Genomic DNA, 16,544 nt, shown 5'->3' with positions numbered 1-16,544 from the left:
TACAGGGATGACCCCAGCATAGACTGCTAGCAACAGTGGAGGGGGTGCTTGAGCTGGCTTACCCCAGTGATCAGATTGGTGAATGCCCTAATTGTCATCATAGAGCCTTGATCTAGTAACTAATGGAAACAGATGAAGAGAGCCACAGTCAAGTACCAGGCTGAGCTCCAGAAGTCCAGTCGAAAAGAGGAAAGAGGGATTCTATGAGCAAGGGGCATCAAGATCATAGTGGGGAAACGTACAGAGACAACTGAACCAAGCCAGTGGGAACTCATGAACTTTGGACCATCAGCTGTGGAGCCTGCATGGGACTGGAGTGGGCCCTCTGCATGGGTGACACAGTTGTGTAGCTTGGTCTGTTTGACGGGCCCCTGACAGCAGGAATAGGATCTATCCCTGGTGCATGAACTGGCTTTTTGGAGCCCATTGCCTATGGTGGGACACCTTGTACGGTGCTGATATAAAAGAAGGGGCTTGGCCCTCCCTCAGTGCAATGTGCTAGGCTTTGCTGACTCCCCATGGGAGGCCATACCTTTTAGAAGAAGGAGATGGGGGTGGGTTTGGGGGAAGGGAGGAGGGATGAGAGGGGCGATGAGAGGGAATCTGTGGTCAATATGCGGAATGAATAAAAATTTTCCTAATAAAAAATCCAATACTCTTAAAAAAGGAAATATCTAGAGAGCTCTCTGAATTAATGGATAAAAGTGCAAAGCTGTTTATTTCCTTTATGAATGTTCACCTAAGATGGAAAAGATGCATTAAAAAGACCAAGTAGAGGGACAACCCATTTGATAGACACATGCCAGCTTCTTTACTCAGCCACCTTTGAGGGATTCATAAACAAAACAGTCTTGGTAGGTAGTTATGTGTGGGACCATGTGGACTGACTCTCATCAGAACAGATATGACTGTGAAGGCCACTGATGGGTACCCAATCTGTGGGCAGCAGAGACTAACACTGATTGCCTGCCATGTCACCATTCCCCATGGTGACTTTTCATCTCCAAGGGGACTGGCTAATCCACTAGACCATTAGGTCTCAACCTGTGGTTCACAACCCCTTTGGGGGAATCAAACAACCATTTCACAGGGGTCACATATCAGATATCCTGCATATCAGAAATTTACACTACAATTCATAACAGTAGCAAAATTACAGTTATGAGCTACTAATGAAACAATTTTATGGTTGGGGTTCACCACAACATGAGGAACTTTATTAAAGGGTCATAGCTTTAGGAAAGTTGAGAGCTACTGTCCTAGACTATTTCTGATCTGGAAAAGGACAAGCTTTGTTCTTTTAGAGATAGACATTTACTCTGCAAAAGCTACTATCAGTGAGCTTCTATGATGCCTTATTTACTATTACATGATTACAGAGAGTATTGCTTCTGGTCAAGGAATTTGCCTCAGAGTAGATGTATAGCAATAGACTCGTTCCCATGGAATTCACTGGTGACACCGTATTCCCCCTGCCATTGAAAAGCTGGTTTCATGGGTGAGTTGAGCAATTTGGAAGCCTTAGTTTCTCTGACAGCCGTGGCGTTACTTTGCAGGGCTGGGGTAAGGTCTCTCAAAGGTGTTTATGACCTGGATTATCTCTCTTCTAGCCATGATTCATAGGTCCTGGAATCAAGGAATAGAAATGAGAATTGAGCCATTTAGTATTACCCCTAGCAAAACGTGCGTTTCCTGTTCCCAGGACTCTCTGCTCTGATAAACCAAAAGTATTAGACCCTGAGTGAAGAGTGTTTCTGTCAGAAGACATGCCTACATTTTGTGGAGTGGGAATTTCACATTGCCACCAAGCACTCAGCCCCTCATGTCTTGGAGACAACAGGTTAAGAAGGAAATTGAGATGTTTTGGGTGTGATTGATCTGGACCAGAACAAGGAAATTGCACTAGGTACTACAGTGGAGGTTAAGAACATGTCTGAAGTACAGAAGAGCCTTAGGGCATCCCTCATTGCTACCATCCCTTCCTGACCCTTAAGAAATACGGAAAACCGCAAAGACCAATCTGTGACATCTCACCAAGGGTTCAAACACTTCAGTGTTTAGGTCACTGTGGGCTACTCCACCAGGCAAAGAACAACAGCAAGCTGAGGTGTTAGCCGAACCTGGAAGTTCAAAATTGTAGTGTTTTCCCACAAACCAAAAGTATTTAAATATGTTTCAATGTATAAAAGAGGAGAGAGAAAGGCTGCAGAAACAGCAGTGTGTGTGTGTGTGTGTGTGTGTGTGTGTGTGTGTGTGTGTGTGTGTGTGTGTTGGGGAGGGGGGATTGTCTATGACAGAGAGAGCAAAAGGAGAGGAGATTCACTTCCATGAGGCCAAGCAACTCTCCCTGGCAAGAAGCCCGAGAGAAAGCTCTAGAGAGAAAAGTGGACAGGAGGTGACTAAGAGACAGTGGCAGGGTGAAGGAGGACTCAAGGAGCAGTGAGTGGAACTACCACATGTTCTGTGCATACCACACTGAAAAATGTCCCAGCGAAGGGAATGGGAGTGCTCGAGAAAGACTGGTTGAACTCCACGGTTTACTGCACGGAAGCATTCAAAGGGAACAGATAAATGTTCATAAACATTTACTGATATGGCATCATTTTACTACTTGCTAATTAATTCACTAAGATTGACGAGGATTAAATTGGGATAGTGAGCTACTGGATGGAAAATTTTATTTCCTGATCCTACGCGCTCACACTCAATAGGAGCCAAAACCCTGGTTGTCAATGGTTACACCACTGTGATTCAGAAGAAAGCTGTTCCACATTAGTAAATTAGATTAAAAACACATTGTTACTTTCAACATTAGCAAAAGCCACATGGTATTTTGCAACAGAGCAGGAGATTTGTGAGCATAAAATCTTTCCCTGCTAGGCCAGGTGGTCCAGATGACAACTCTCATACCCCAGGGCTGCAAGAGTCATCCTTGCTTTAAAAGGTTGATTAAATCTGAAGAAATAAAGTGAAGGCATTGTGGAATATGAAAACAGGTAAAGCAGAGACATGATAAAGTACTGACTTCAGTCTGCTTGAAGCTTCAAGACGCTTGTGAAAATGTTATTGTGGCCCTATTGTCATTAGCATCTGACTCCACAACCACAGATTTCAGGCAGACTAGATCCCAACAGCCAGTTTATCCTGAGAAAGTAAACTAGAGCCCCAGGATTCAGTAGTATTTCCTGACTAGTGTCAGCAAGTGGGAGGCAGAGGCAAGAACAGTGCTGGAGAGGCTGGGATCATACCTTATCCCACAGGAAAGAAGGATCTGTTTTCTTTTAAATCACTGCACCAAAGGTCCTGACTTACCCAGTGACTGTACCAAATATAAACTTCCGATCTTTGTCTGGAGCTTTGGCCCAATTTTCAAAGTTCTTGCCAGGCACGCAAGGGGACCTGAGGTGGACCCTCAGAGTCCCTGTAAAAAACAGCTGTTTGTGCCTGGGCTTGGTGGAGCACTCCTTTAATCTCAGTACTCCAGAGGTGGTGACAAGCTTAGCTCTGTGTGTTGGAGGCGAGTCTGGTCTACCTAGTGAGTTCCAGGACAGCAAGGGCTAACTAGTGAGACACTGTCTCAAGCAAACTATTTTAATTGAAAGGGAAACCTGGTTTTGGTGGCATGTGCATATAATCCCAGCACCGTGGAGTTGAGGGACAGGTGGATCCTGGGGATTGATGTTCAGGCAGCTTTGCCAGCTTGGTGAGCACTCGGCCAATGAGAGACCTTGTACCAAAAAAGGAAAACTAAGGTAGGCAGCATCTGAAGAACAATACCTGAAATTGACCACCAACCTCTACATGCACCCTCACACACAACACCTATACATACATGTACACCCCAAGATGGAAAAAAATCATCATAACTTCCTTCAGATTCTTGGCAGGCATCAGCATCAGGAAAGAAGCCAAGACCAGTTCTCTTGTGAACTTGGAATAGATGATGTGTCAGAAGGAGAAATAGATCAGTAATGAACAGAAATCAATGGCTTGTGTGGTAAGTGAATAGAACTGGAGACACCAGCAGGTACTTGTAATTATAATATATATTATATATAATTATATATGTAATTATAATATATACATATAATATTTGTATTTACATGGATTGAAATGTATGCTTTCCCTGGCTTGGCTGGTTGAGGACTTACTTTTAATGCATACACCTGATAGTTCTCTCATGTCATTCCCCAGTAAAAAGAAACCAAGCCTCCTTGCAGAAATGACTGATTCTAGGATTTTGTTGGTGGGGGGAGATGTGTAAGATGAACTTGGAGCATCTGTTAGAAGTAGATATTGCCAAGTGTAAAAAAAAAATGAAATAGGAGAAAGAAGCAAGCAAGCAAAGAAACAAAGTAAAAGAAACACTCTACAATGCTGGAGGTCTGCCAAAGTGACATAGTGACTAAATAAATGCTTCCTGGAGTTGCAAAGTTAGGGAGGTGGCTTCTTGGGCAAAGCACATGCTGAGAAAGTGTGAGGACTGGACCACCAACACCAGTGAACATGCTGTGAAGTCATGAAACCTGCTGTGATTCCAATACTCCAGAGACAGATGTGGGATAGCCCTGAAGCAAGATGGCTAAGTAGGATAGCCAAACTGGCAATCTCTGTGTTTAAGTGAGAGATTCTGTCTCAATATATAATGCAGAGAGCAATGAAGAAAGACAGAAATCACTCTCCACACTGATGTATGCATACCAACCCATACAGACACCCTTCACATGCACACATACTAGCTCTACATCCTACATCTAATGCTGAGATAATTGGAGCTAAACACATCAGTATTATGGGATTATAATCCAAGTGTAAAATTAATATCTGACTTCCAATTGATATTAATATTCAAGTAAATAAGTGAGTGAAGAGACAAATATGTTATGTGGAATAATTCTTAGCAATGGATGTAGATATACATCCTCAAGAAAAATAGCATAGCTACTGAGTCCTTGCTTACAGGCTTGGTGTCCTGGGATTTTTACTAAGACTGTAGTGTGGGTGTGCTGATAAAGAAACATAACGAGTACCACCTCATCAGCACACTCCTTTGAGTCACTATGGAAAGGGCCTGACCTAACTAGTCTGTGTAAGTTGAGGTTCCAGTCTATTGAGTGATGTTGGAAGCTTTTCATCTCTTGAATAATGTTTTATGCACATAAGCTTGGCTTCAGTCTTTTACTATTTACTCACCTTAGAAGTTGATTCACTAAACTGGTGATGACAATTTATCATTCAAAAAAGTCCATATAAATTCATGGTAGATACCAAGGAGGAAACAACAGACTCCATTAACCACATTTATGGGCAAGTCTCTTGTCTTAAAAGGCTTTTTCTCATCTAAGAGTGAATAAATAGAGAAAAAAATCATCATAGACCTTTCGTAACACAGAAAATAAAAATGAATCTGTATCAGATGGTTAAAATTTTCGTGATTAACCATAAGAAAACAAATCTGCACCAAAACAACACAGAGAAACCCTGTCTCAAAAAAAAAAGAAAAGAAAAGAAGAAAACAAATCTGGATATCATGTGTGCATAGTGCACCTGAACACGTGTCAGAAGCCTAGGAAAGTACTGAAGAGCACCCAACACAGACCCAGTCTGCATAGACTAGAAGACCTGACCTTCCTTTCTCCCCTCCCCTCCCTTCCCCTCCTCACACCTTTCCTTCCCCCTTCTCTTCCCCTCCCCTTCCCTCCCTTTCTCTCCCTTCCTCTCTTCTCTTCATACCTTTCCTTTCCATCCTTCCCCTCCCCTCTCCTCCCCTCCTACCCCTTTGCTTCCACCCCTTCACTGTCCTTCCCCCCATTTACACTTCTCCCCTCCTCTCCTCTCCCTTCCTCTTAATTTTCTCTCCTCTCTTTTTTCCTTTATTTCCCCCTTTCCCCTTTCCATCCCACTCTCTCAATTGAAACAATCAAGAAAAAGAAACAGAAAGACAAAACAATGCAGAAAAATCAGCAGTTCCCAAAGGCTTGTGGCACCCACCCACACACAGCAGTGTATGGATCATGAGGGCATCATGTGTGGTGGGATCAATTCAGTAACAAATGAAAAGGATGGTGTGCTGTGACCAAGTAGAATCATTGTTGTGGAAAACAAAGATGATCCAAATATAAAAATTCATCAGTGTGGTATGCCAAATTAACAGAATGTAGGAGGAAAACTGTATAATCGTTCCAATTAATGAAGAAAAAGCTGTTAAATGTTCTACATGCTTTTATAACTGAACACTCAATACATTAGAGGTAAAAAGAAAAGTTCTCAATATTGTAATATATTGGTTACATATGAAAATAATTGGTTCTATAAGAAAACCCCAATGCTTTTCATTCTTATTCTGTAGTGGAAAAACTAAAGATTTTTCCATTGAATTCATGAACTACACAAGGATGTCAATTTCATTATTCCTGTCTATAAAAGTGCTGAAATTTATAACCAAAACAGGTGAGCAGAGAAATAAAAGACATCTACTCTGAAAGGAAGAAGCAGAGTTACTTTCTTTTATAGATGGTATGATATTGTATGTAGAAGACCCCTAAAGATTTCACAGAATGTTAGAGACAATATATTTACAAAGTAGCAGATTTCAAAACCAACACACAAGTCAATCTTTATTTCTATATTAATGGTGAAGAAGCTGAAGAGAAAACAATTTCAAATACAATAGCATAAACAGAATGAAATATTTAGAAATTAACTTGGCTAAGGAGGCAAAATAATTGTACACTGAAAACTATAAAAAACATTGCTAAGCAAAGTTAAAGCTATAAATGAATGAGAAGAAATAGAAATTCTAATCCAAGTTCAGGAACCCAATCAGGAGATGAAAGTCAAGCCGTGCTCAACATTATATGAACTCTCAAGGATTCAAGCAGTCAAGGTGATCTGGAAAGAAAAGAATTGTCAGTGGATGAACGTTTTCTGATATCAAAATTTACCAAAAAGCTATAGTAATTCAAACAGCATGCCATTAACATAAGAAAAGATTTTTAGATTGTTTGACAGGATGGAACAAATATTGAAAAATACATTCTTGCATATATAGTCAGATAATATTGAGTAAGAATGCCAAGACCAAGAGAAATAAAAACTCACTTGAAACAGAGACATTTGTGATCAGCACCAATGACCTGTCTTAGAGAGCCTTTATACAATATGGAGAAAGATATGATTTGGACCTAGGGATTGTGAAAGGCAAATCTGTAAGATGTGCTGTATATCCTTACTGGGTCTTATGTGTTGTCTGCTTGGTTAATTGTACTAAATGAGGAAAAAGAAATTATGAAACGCAAGCATAGAGAGAATGAGAAAGATGGCAGACAACCAGTCTGTGCTCAGCCTGTGTTCGTGTAACAGTGTCTTTCCTGACCAGACAGGAGAGTCTAGGGCTGGAGAGAGGCTTCACCTGGCAAAAGCATGTGCTGCTCTTGCAGAGACCAGAGTTCTAGTTCCAGCACCCATGACAGGTAGCTCACAACCACCTCTAACTCTACCTTCAGGGCCAATATCCTCTTCTGCCCACCACAGGCACCAGAAAACATGTGTACACACACACACACACACACACACACACACACACACACACACACACACACACACACACACACGTAAACAAAATTAAAACTTATTTTGAAAGAAGAGAAAGAATAATCTCTGTGTTGGAGATGTCAAAAGTAAACAAATTAGCAGGAAACAGTAATTCTAAAATGTTTCTTCCATATGACAGGAATTCCAGGCAGACATTACATCCTTATTTCTTCCCGCAGAAAGGCAGACTCCACAGCCAGGCAGATGGCCCATGGGCACATTCTGCATGCATTTTGTCTCTTGTTCATCTTTCATACCAGGTGGGAGGGGTTGAAGCTGCTCTACCTACTGTGCCCTAATCATTAGTGATCCAGACATGGATGGAAATAACAGAACATCAATATTGTTCCAAAGTATAGGATGAGGGAAACATCTGTGTGTCTCATGCTGGACATTGTGAGAGTTCATGATGGAGATTCCTACAGGGAGATATAGGTGAAGTCTGTTAGTTTTAGAATTATTATTTTTATTATAATAACTTTCCATGTTTTTATACCTCTTGGAGGTTAAATTAGGCCATTGGTGGATCTTGCCTGACAGGTAAATTCTTTTTTCTGTCTCAATTCTGAGTAGGCTTAAAAATACATTTATTATTGAAGTTAGATACATTAACTTTTCCTTATTAAAAGAATTAATTTTCTAATAATTCTGTAATCTAATTGTACAACAAAAATTGAATAAAGTTATAGTTACTAACCATGATAATTAATGTCTACCTTCACAATGCCTTTGATTTGGATGCTTTCTATAGAACACATTTTTTCCATTTTAGACAAGCCCTTAATGAAGTTGGGTGTGCTTATATACCTAGCAACTGTTAATATATAGAAATGAATTAATTGTTTATTAAAATTAATACAGCCTTGTATCATCATCTATAAACATCCTCAGCAATAATGTATGGTCATTACTTTCTCTAACTTGTTGACTATAGACTCCTAAGTAGATGACAAAGAAACCCTGTTTATCAAAGATATTTGTCAGATTTATTTAAAAATGATACTATTTGGCAGTCATATCAATATGGATGAAATATGATAATGGTGATGATAATGATGATGATGAAGACACAGAGAGATAATGATGAACATAAATTGATAAGAAGATAGCTAGACAGACAGACAGGCAGGCAAGCAGACAGACAGATAGAGATAGATAGAAGGGTGTGTCTCAGCACATCAGTGGGAAGTAAGAGATACATGCATGGGAAGTTGTCCTGATGAATTTTGACTGTCGACTTGATTGGGTTGGAAAAACCCTAGGAGAGTATTAAATTGTACATGGTTGATATCTATGAGAGTGTCTCTAGAGATTATGATTGGATCATGAGAGCTCTGAAATAATGAATTCTCTGATGAATTTATAATATGATGGAAATGTTGAGGTGATGAAAGTAGCAGGTATGGCACTGTTGGAGGAAGGCCATTAGAGCATAACTAGGGAGGCTCTATCTTACTCTTGTCTCTTCATATCTCCCTCTCTCTACTTTCTACACTGCATGAAGTTAGCAGCCTCTTCCGCTATAAAATATAAAATGCCACCACCACAATGCTCTGCCTCACAACACACTCAGAATCAGGTAAACAATCTGTATCCAAAGAAGAACCATTTGCATGTATAATCAAATTCATGATCTGGATAAGTTGGTTTACAATAAGCAGTAAAATTAAAATATTGATTTAAGATTTTATCTCCCTGGAGTCAATTGTCAAATCATGTTTACTCAAGTGGCCCCAATGTTTAGTCCTCAGAGAAAGGCATTCTCTTGTTCTTAACACCCAAGCTTATCCCCTTTAATGGTTCTTTGACTGGAGAGATGAAAAATATGTGTTAATGTTCTACTTCTAATCCTCATTCAGATTGCTACTGCTGCATTTTCTCCCACAGAAGAGGAGAGCTAAGAATACATTGGAACACAGGGAATGCCAGTTGTCTGCTTCTCCCAGCTGTCAAACTGCTGTTTTGTTAACAAGAAGTTTAGTGGGACATTCATTCTATACAGCACCATATCACAGCCAGCACGGAACACGGAAATACCTAGGCAGATGTTTAGCCTCATAGGGAAGAACTTCACAGGATGCCAGCTCCAGTGAAACAGGAGTTCAATCACTCTGTTCTAATGATCCTAGAGGAAACAGGAAAATGGATGGAGAAGCCAGAGGGAATGGTGGGGGTTAGACCTCCCATGGCTTGAAATATAGCATCAAACTGAGTTTTCTCTGTTCAAGATTTAGCAATGCAGGGATCCTTATTAAGTAAAGGTAAAGTTATAATTCAAAGTATAAAATCCTAGGAGCAAAAGGACACACTAGTCTTGCTACTAACATGAAAACTACCAAGCAGAGGGACCATTCTTGTTGAAAACTGGACTGGACTGTAGAGAAGTGGCATAGAGTGCATTCCAAAGTCAGCTACAAGAAAAAGAAAACTGGGTGGAGAATGCTCATAAGAAACCATTAAGGAACACCAGAGAAAGAGCTAGGAATTAAGAAAACTTGAAGCCACTTCTGTTGGCCGTACTTTTGTATGCCATGGCTCCTCACCTTGAGCTCTACCCCACCCCTAACCTGTTCCATTCCAGAGGCATCCTTCCTTCCCCACTACAAGTAGAGTTTCTCACCTGCTATTTCTAAAACTACTATTAATAGAACCCCCAAAGCACTCCTGTCTGCTGAACAAGTCACCAAAAATAGCAACACATTGCAATCTGCTATGGAAACTTGTCAATTAAAATAATAGATTTTTATTTGCAAATCGTTATCACAGTTTGACTTTAAAGTGAGTAGGTGAATTATGATGAGGGTAAAAGAAGGATGAAGGCAAAGAAAAACTTGTCAAATGATCCCCAAATTGGCTTGGTTTTCAAAATGATTAGGGATGTAGGAAAAGGAATGTAGGCTACTGTCTAAAGGAATATAGAATGCAGCTCTAGACTAGATATTGACTCTTAGGACAGAGCAAGAGACTCATGGATATTAAAATGTCTTTTTAATGCATATTAACTCTATTCAATGGAAATAAACACTGAATTCTGCATTACAATTTAAAATGTTAGTTGGAGGCCAGCAAATTGGTTCAGTGGGTAACGGCACTTGTCACCAAGCTTGAAAACCTAAGATTGATCCTAGGGATCCACACACTGAAAGGTCAGAACTGAATCCTGTACGTTGTTGCCCTCTGGCCTCTCTATTTGCACACTGTGACACATGTTGCACCTGTTTCCAAATGAAACGAAAATGTGAAGTGTTAAAATAATCTTAAAATGTCACATGTAAGTTAATGTCTAAAGAATCAAAATGCAGAGATACTAAAATTTCTTAACACTTTGTTTTATTGTTGTTAATAAAAATGTTCAACATCTCATTAAAGTATAAAAATGGTTTCATATGTTTTACATAGGTATAGATGTGATGGCCATTTATAAGATAATTATTTTTTTTGCCAAAATAGCCAGATCCCAGATTAAGTAACAGAGTAGCAAAGGGATTTAGAAACTTTTGATTTTCTCTCCTCCAGTGACAACTGATCCCAAAGTGATCCCCATTTCTGTACTCTATTCTCACTGGTTATATTATAACTCACTTTCTTGCTTCATATACACAGAATAACATCAGACTTCATCTTCTTTGCCTGGCTTCCAGAAGTCTCTCAGGCTTTCACTGCCAGATTGGGACTGCTCAGGCACTCAGCCTCATAACGTGAGCGACAACCAGGCTCTCAGCCTCTACAGTGCGAAAACAATCATTGTCAACCACCCAATGCATACCCTGGAAGTCCGCCTAGTAAATTCCCTTTGTATTTTTATGGGAATGAGTGAATAAATGGCCATTTAAAAGGATTTTATGAACAATGGAAAAATTTTTTAAATGTTCTATTCTCATTTTGGAAATAAAAGCATTTTTAATTAAGGCCCCTCAGTCTGACAGGAACTAGATTTTGTTTGGCAGTTAAAGACTCTTCCTCAGCCGGGCAATGGTGGCACACGCCTTTAATCCCAGCACTCGGGAGGCAGAGGCAGGCAGATCTCTGTGAGTTCGAGGCCAGCCTGGTCTACAAAGTGAGTTCCAGGAAAGGCGCATAACTACAGAGAAACCCTGTCTCGAAAAACAAAAAAACAAAACAACAACAAAAAAGACTTTTCCTCTTATTGAGACTTCGTTATGACAACAGTTGGACAGCTCTTCAGATGACCTGACCAAGATCCAGGAAAGCTGACATCTCAAGTCTAAGACAGTAAGGGGATGGGGGTGGGGGTCTTCCATGTCCTTTTTTACTCTATATTTTAATTTTTTGCTATTAGTTTCAAATTTCATCTGCACTTACACAATTATCTAACATCATCTTTTAATGAGGGAAGCTAGAGTTTTGATCCTTTTGGTCACCTCTTCTGATTCTTAGGATTGCCCTGTTGAGAGCACTGAAACATCGCTCCATACATCCCTCACCTGCCATTCTGTGACTGGAAGTCTTCACGGACCCATTTCATGAGACCCTTTCTTTCCAGGCATCTAACCATTCTACACAAATTGCTCTCCACCAAATGCTTGTATTTTTCCATGACACCAGGTCCCATGGCCTTCTTTCTCCTGACACTGAATGCCCAGTATCCTGAAGCATTAGCCACCTTCCTCATAACACCGTGTGAGTTGACTCTGGGCTCTGGAAACTGCTTTCTCCTAGGAGTTTCTAAAAGCCAATTGGCCTTTCTTTTCTTTGTCACTGTCCACAGGGGCCAACCTCTGACCCAGCGGCACACTGTCCTGTCTCCTCCACAGTGATGCTAGTTGCTTTCAATGCCCTCTCTAATTTGCATCGTGACTAATGTAAAGGTAGATGCTGGTGTTTGCAGCTACAGGAATAGCAAATGCAGAGGTGTTGGAAATGCTGTCATTGGAGTCTGCGGAAGTCTCTGTCAGCATTTTTCAGAAGGAAACAGCAGGGGCTTTTTATAATGTAACTTTAATTACAATGGCCAAGCACCCTGGCATGTTCTGAGGAGCTGCTTATGATACACCTGCCATGAATAATCTGAAATGCCTCAAGATGAGTCTCACAAGTGGTGCCACCCTCCAGGTGCCAGCCAACAATTCTTTCTCGCCTTTTCTTGCCTGCTCTCTCTCCCTTGTATACTGTTGGCCCAGCTCCTTGAATGCAAAGCAAGTAATAAAAATGAACATCCACAGCCCAAGATATCAGATGACCAAAACTGTGTAGTAAGACCACCATACCTGTGACACACCTAAATACTTCTAATTTTCAAGCTGTGATCTGGAAGTCCAAATTGATGAAATAAAATGAAACGGTCATTGCTTGTCTTCTAACAGGAGGTTTCTATTTCGAACCTGACCTTCAAAAGCCTAGTCAGATAATGAATCACAAAATACAGCCAGCAGATGGCAACACAAAGACTTGCCTGGGGTTCTTTGTCTGTTTTGTGTGGCAGAAGGAAGTCAAAAGGACAATAAAACAAACCCAGAAATCATTTTGTAATTGGGTTTACCCAGAGACTAATTCAAGGGTGAGGAAGTATTTAAATTAGATAACAAAAGCAAGCAAATCTTGCTTTTTGATGTTTCCTATCGTTTTTGAAGGCAATTTAAAATGTCTAACCATCAGATAGTATATAATAATAATAATCACCAGGCAGGACTTCCATATTTTCTATATTTTTAACATAACTCCATGGAATGTGGTTAAGCAAAAAAGTTAAACTGGAGAATACTTAAACTCTCAGGGTGTGTTGTCTTATGAATAATAAGCACAATCATGAAAGTAATGTTATAATATACTGTGGATATTTGGATAATATAAGATATTCATAAAACATTTCTAAAATACATTGAGTGTGCATAGGTGCACATGTGTGTGTGCGTGTGCGCGCGTGCGTGCCTGCGTGCATGCGTGCCTGCGTGCGTGCGTGTGTGTTTGAAGCAGAGTCTCATTTAGCCCACGCTGGCCTTGAATTCCTCTTGATCATCCTGCCTTAGAGTCCTAGGCCTGAACCACTCACTATGCCTGGCAGGCAGAATAATTCTTGTCTGTTTTAAACAGTTTTCTCTCAAACTTAACATTTTAGGGTCTCAACCCTTCCCCCACTGGTGCTTCCTCAATCTGAGAAGGGGATATGAAACTGACAGATTTTATTGGCGACTGGATGCATCTGTCTCAGCACATGATGTGGGAGTTATTGAACCAGGGCTGGCTATTGTAAGGCTCACCCCTGAACAGAAGCAAACCTGTTACAGGTTGAGCATCACTAACTCTTAATCTCAACTACAACAATGTTCTCAAATCCAGTTTTGTTTTTCATATTAACAAATATCACAAGAGGAAAACTCTATGTCTGAGCTAAATCTTTCATTTCTGTACTACTTATTAAAACACAGACGCACTGACAATATCAAGTAAAGTTGCCTCTAGGCTATGCACTTATGATATATATATATATATATATATATATATATATATATATATATATATCATAAGTGAATTTCCTGTTTAGACTTTGATCTGCCCCTCCAAGAGATACTGCTATGTACATAAACATCTTCCAACACATGGACAATTTGAATTTCAAACATTTTAGGTAAGGGACAATCATTTGTTAATATCAATTATCCAGCAATCACAAGAAATCTAATACAAAGGATTATTATAGCTTTGTTTTTCTCCTTACCGGTCCTGCTAACTCGTGCATGTCAGGGAAGCAAGAGGACATTAGGATCAGTAGCAGATGAATGATGGATGAGTCATAAATTGGACTGAGTGTTGGTTTATTTAATTAGTTTATTAGAGTTCTCTGGAAAGAGCTAGGCATTGTGCAAAATTAATATATACAAGAATATTTATCCATCCAATTAGGAAAACATAAATTAGTCACATCATCTATGCTGTAAAAGCCACAACTGCCAAAAGAAATTAAACAAGTGGAACGCTAATAAAATAAATGTTTTGCAGTGCATTCTGGGTATCCTGTGCACAAGGTTAGCAAGCTGGTAGACAGAGCATGTGTAAAGCAGAGAAGGGAAAGTGGTGAATTAATTAAAAACATGTGTCAAGCATTCATAAACCTTTGGTGGAACACACACACACACACACACACACACACACACACACACACACACGGGGTGGGGGTGGCTGAAACACCCTTGGCATGTGTTGGCAATTTAATTCTGTGGTCAGCAACCAACTGACAATTGGTATTGTTTGTTCAATCCATTGATCATTTTCTTATTGGATGATTTTTTTTTTAGTTGTTTAATTTTTTGAGTTCTGACTTGCCTCACATTCTGTAGGCTGTTTTCTTCATGTTGGTGATTGGTTCCTTCGACACTCAGAAGTCTTTTAATTTCATTCAATTTCTTTGTGAATTCTTGCAATTATTTCCTACCCAACTGAGGTTTTTTTTTTGTTTTGTTTACTTGTTTTTTTTTAAACCATTGCCTGTGGCTACATGTTGAAATGTTTGCTTATGTTTACATATAGCAGTTTTAGAGGATCAGGTCTGATATTAAAGTCTTTGATTCACTTTGAATTGAGTTGTGTACGGGGTAAGAGATATGGATCTAGTTTCATTCATTTGCATGTGGATATCCAGATTTCCCAACACTGTGAAGAGGCTGGCTTTTCTTTAGTGTATGTTTTTGACACTTTTGTCAAGAGTTAGTTGGATGAGACTTCTCTCTGGGTGGCTGCTTTTGAGCCACACATGATCTTTCCTTTAGGTAACCATTTACCCATGATTTGTAAGCCAGATCTCATGGGTTCCTTGTCTTTGTTACTGTTCTGTTGCTGTGAAGAGACACCAGGACCAAGTGAACTTTTATAAAAGAAAGCATTTCATTGTGGGTTAGTCTGTAATAAAGGCTAACAGACAGGGTGCTGAAGCTGTACTTTAGACCCTTCTATCCTGATTTGCAGGCAGGATGAAAGAAAGATACTGTGGGCTTTTAAAACTTCAAAGCCTACCCCAAGTTACATACCTCCTCCAACAAGGCCACATCTCCTAACCCTTCTCAAATAATCTCACTTCCTGGTGACTAAACAATCAAATGTATGAGCCTAGGGGGCTGTTCTCATTCGAACCACCACATTTCCCAAGTTAGACTTGGGCGGAATTGTACTTTGGTTTGTCATTGATGTTCTATAAAGAAGGGATAGATAGATGCTTATGTCCCTCCAGGAAAAAAGTTCCCACAACAGTGTTTGTGAAGGTGGTAATGAACTTGTTAAAGAATATTTTCTTGAGAAATTTAGAGACTTGAGTTCAAATTTCTCTTTCTACTTTTTGAAGCCATCTGATCTTGGGAAAAGATTACTTAATCACACTTAGTCTAAAAGCGCTCATGCATGAGCTAACAATATCAAACTTAAATCCAACAGTTGTTATAAAGGTGAAATGATAATATGTGTGTCTGCCACATTGTAAAAACATTATATGTTATAGAGTTATGTAAAAGTCAGTGAATCAAGTTCTCTGAAAATTGTGTTAAGAATTGTGTTTGAACCATTTAGGGGTATTTTTTTCTTGAACATTTTTAAAGTATTTTTGATGAAAATATAATAGTTATATTTATTTATAATTTTCAGTGTGATGTCCTTTGACATTTATAGGATGTCTTCCGGTTGACTAAGCATACTAGATGTTGATTTCTTTTACCACCTGTGAAGTAATTTGACAGTACTCTATTTTATGATGGGACTTACTGAACGCTGAGATCTGTGAGCTTGTTGCACAAAGCAGAGCACTGAGGGTGAGGGTGATACAGTGGGGTGGTGAGAACAGTAAAATGAACAGTAGAGCTGAGACTTCAACCCCCTCCACACTTGCAGATGCATAGCAGTTCTTAGTAATTCCAAGAATCTCTCACAATCTAACCTCTCAGTCTATGTAATTCTTCCTGAGCAACTAACTACATTCTTCACAAATCTCATCTGATTACATGAGAAGA

The sequence above is a fragment of the Peromyscus californicus genome, unplaced genomic scaffold (assembly GCF_007827085.1).
Source record: "Peromyscus californicus insignis strain IS unplaced genomic scaffold, ASM782708v3 Scaffold_8__1_contigs__length_139910024, whole genome shotgun sequence".
Taxonomy (NCBI): Eukaryota; Metazoa; Chordata; class Mammalia; order Rodentia; family Cricetidae; genus Peromyscus; species Peromyscus californicus.
This window is presented reverse-complemented; position numbering follows the sequence as displayed.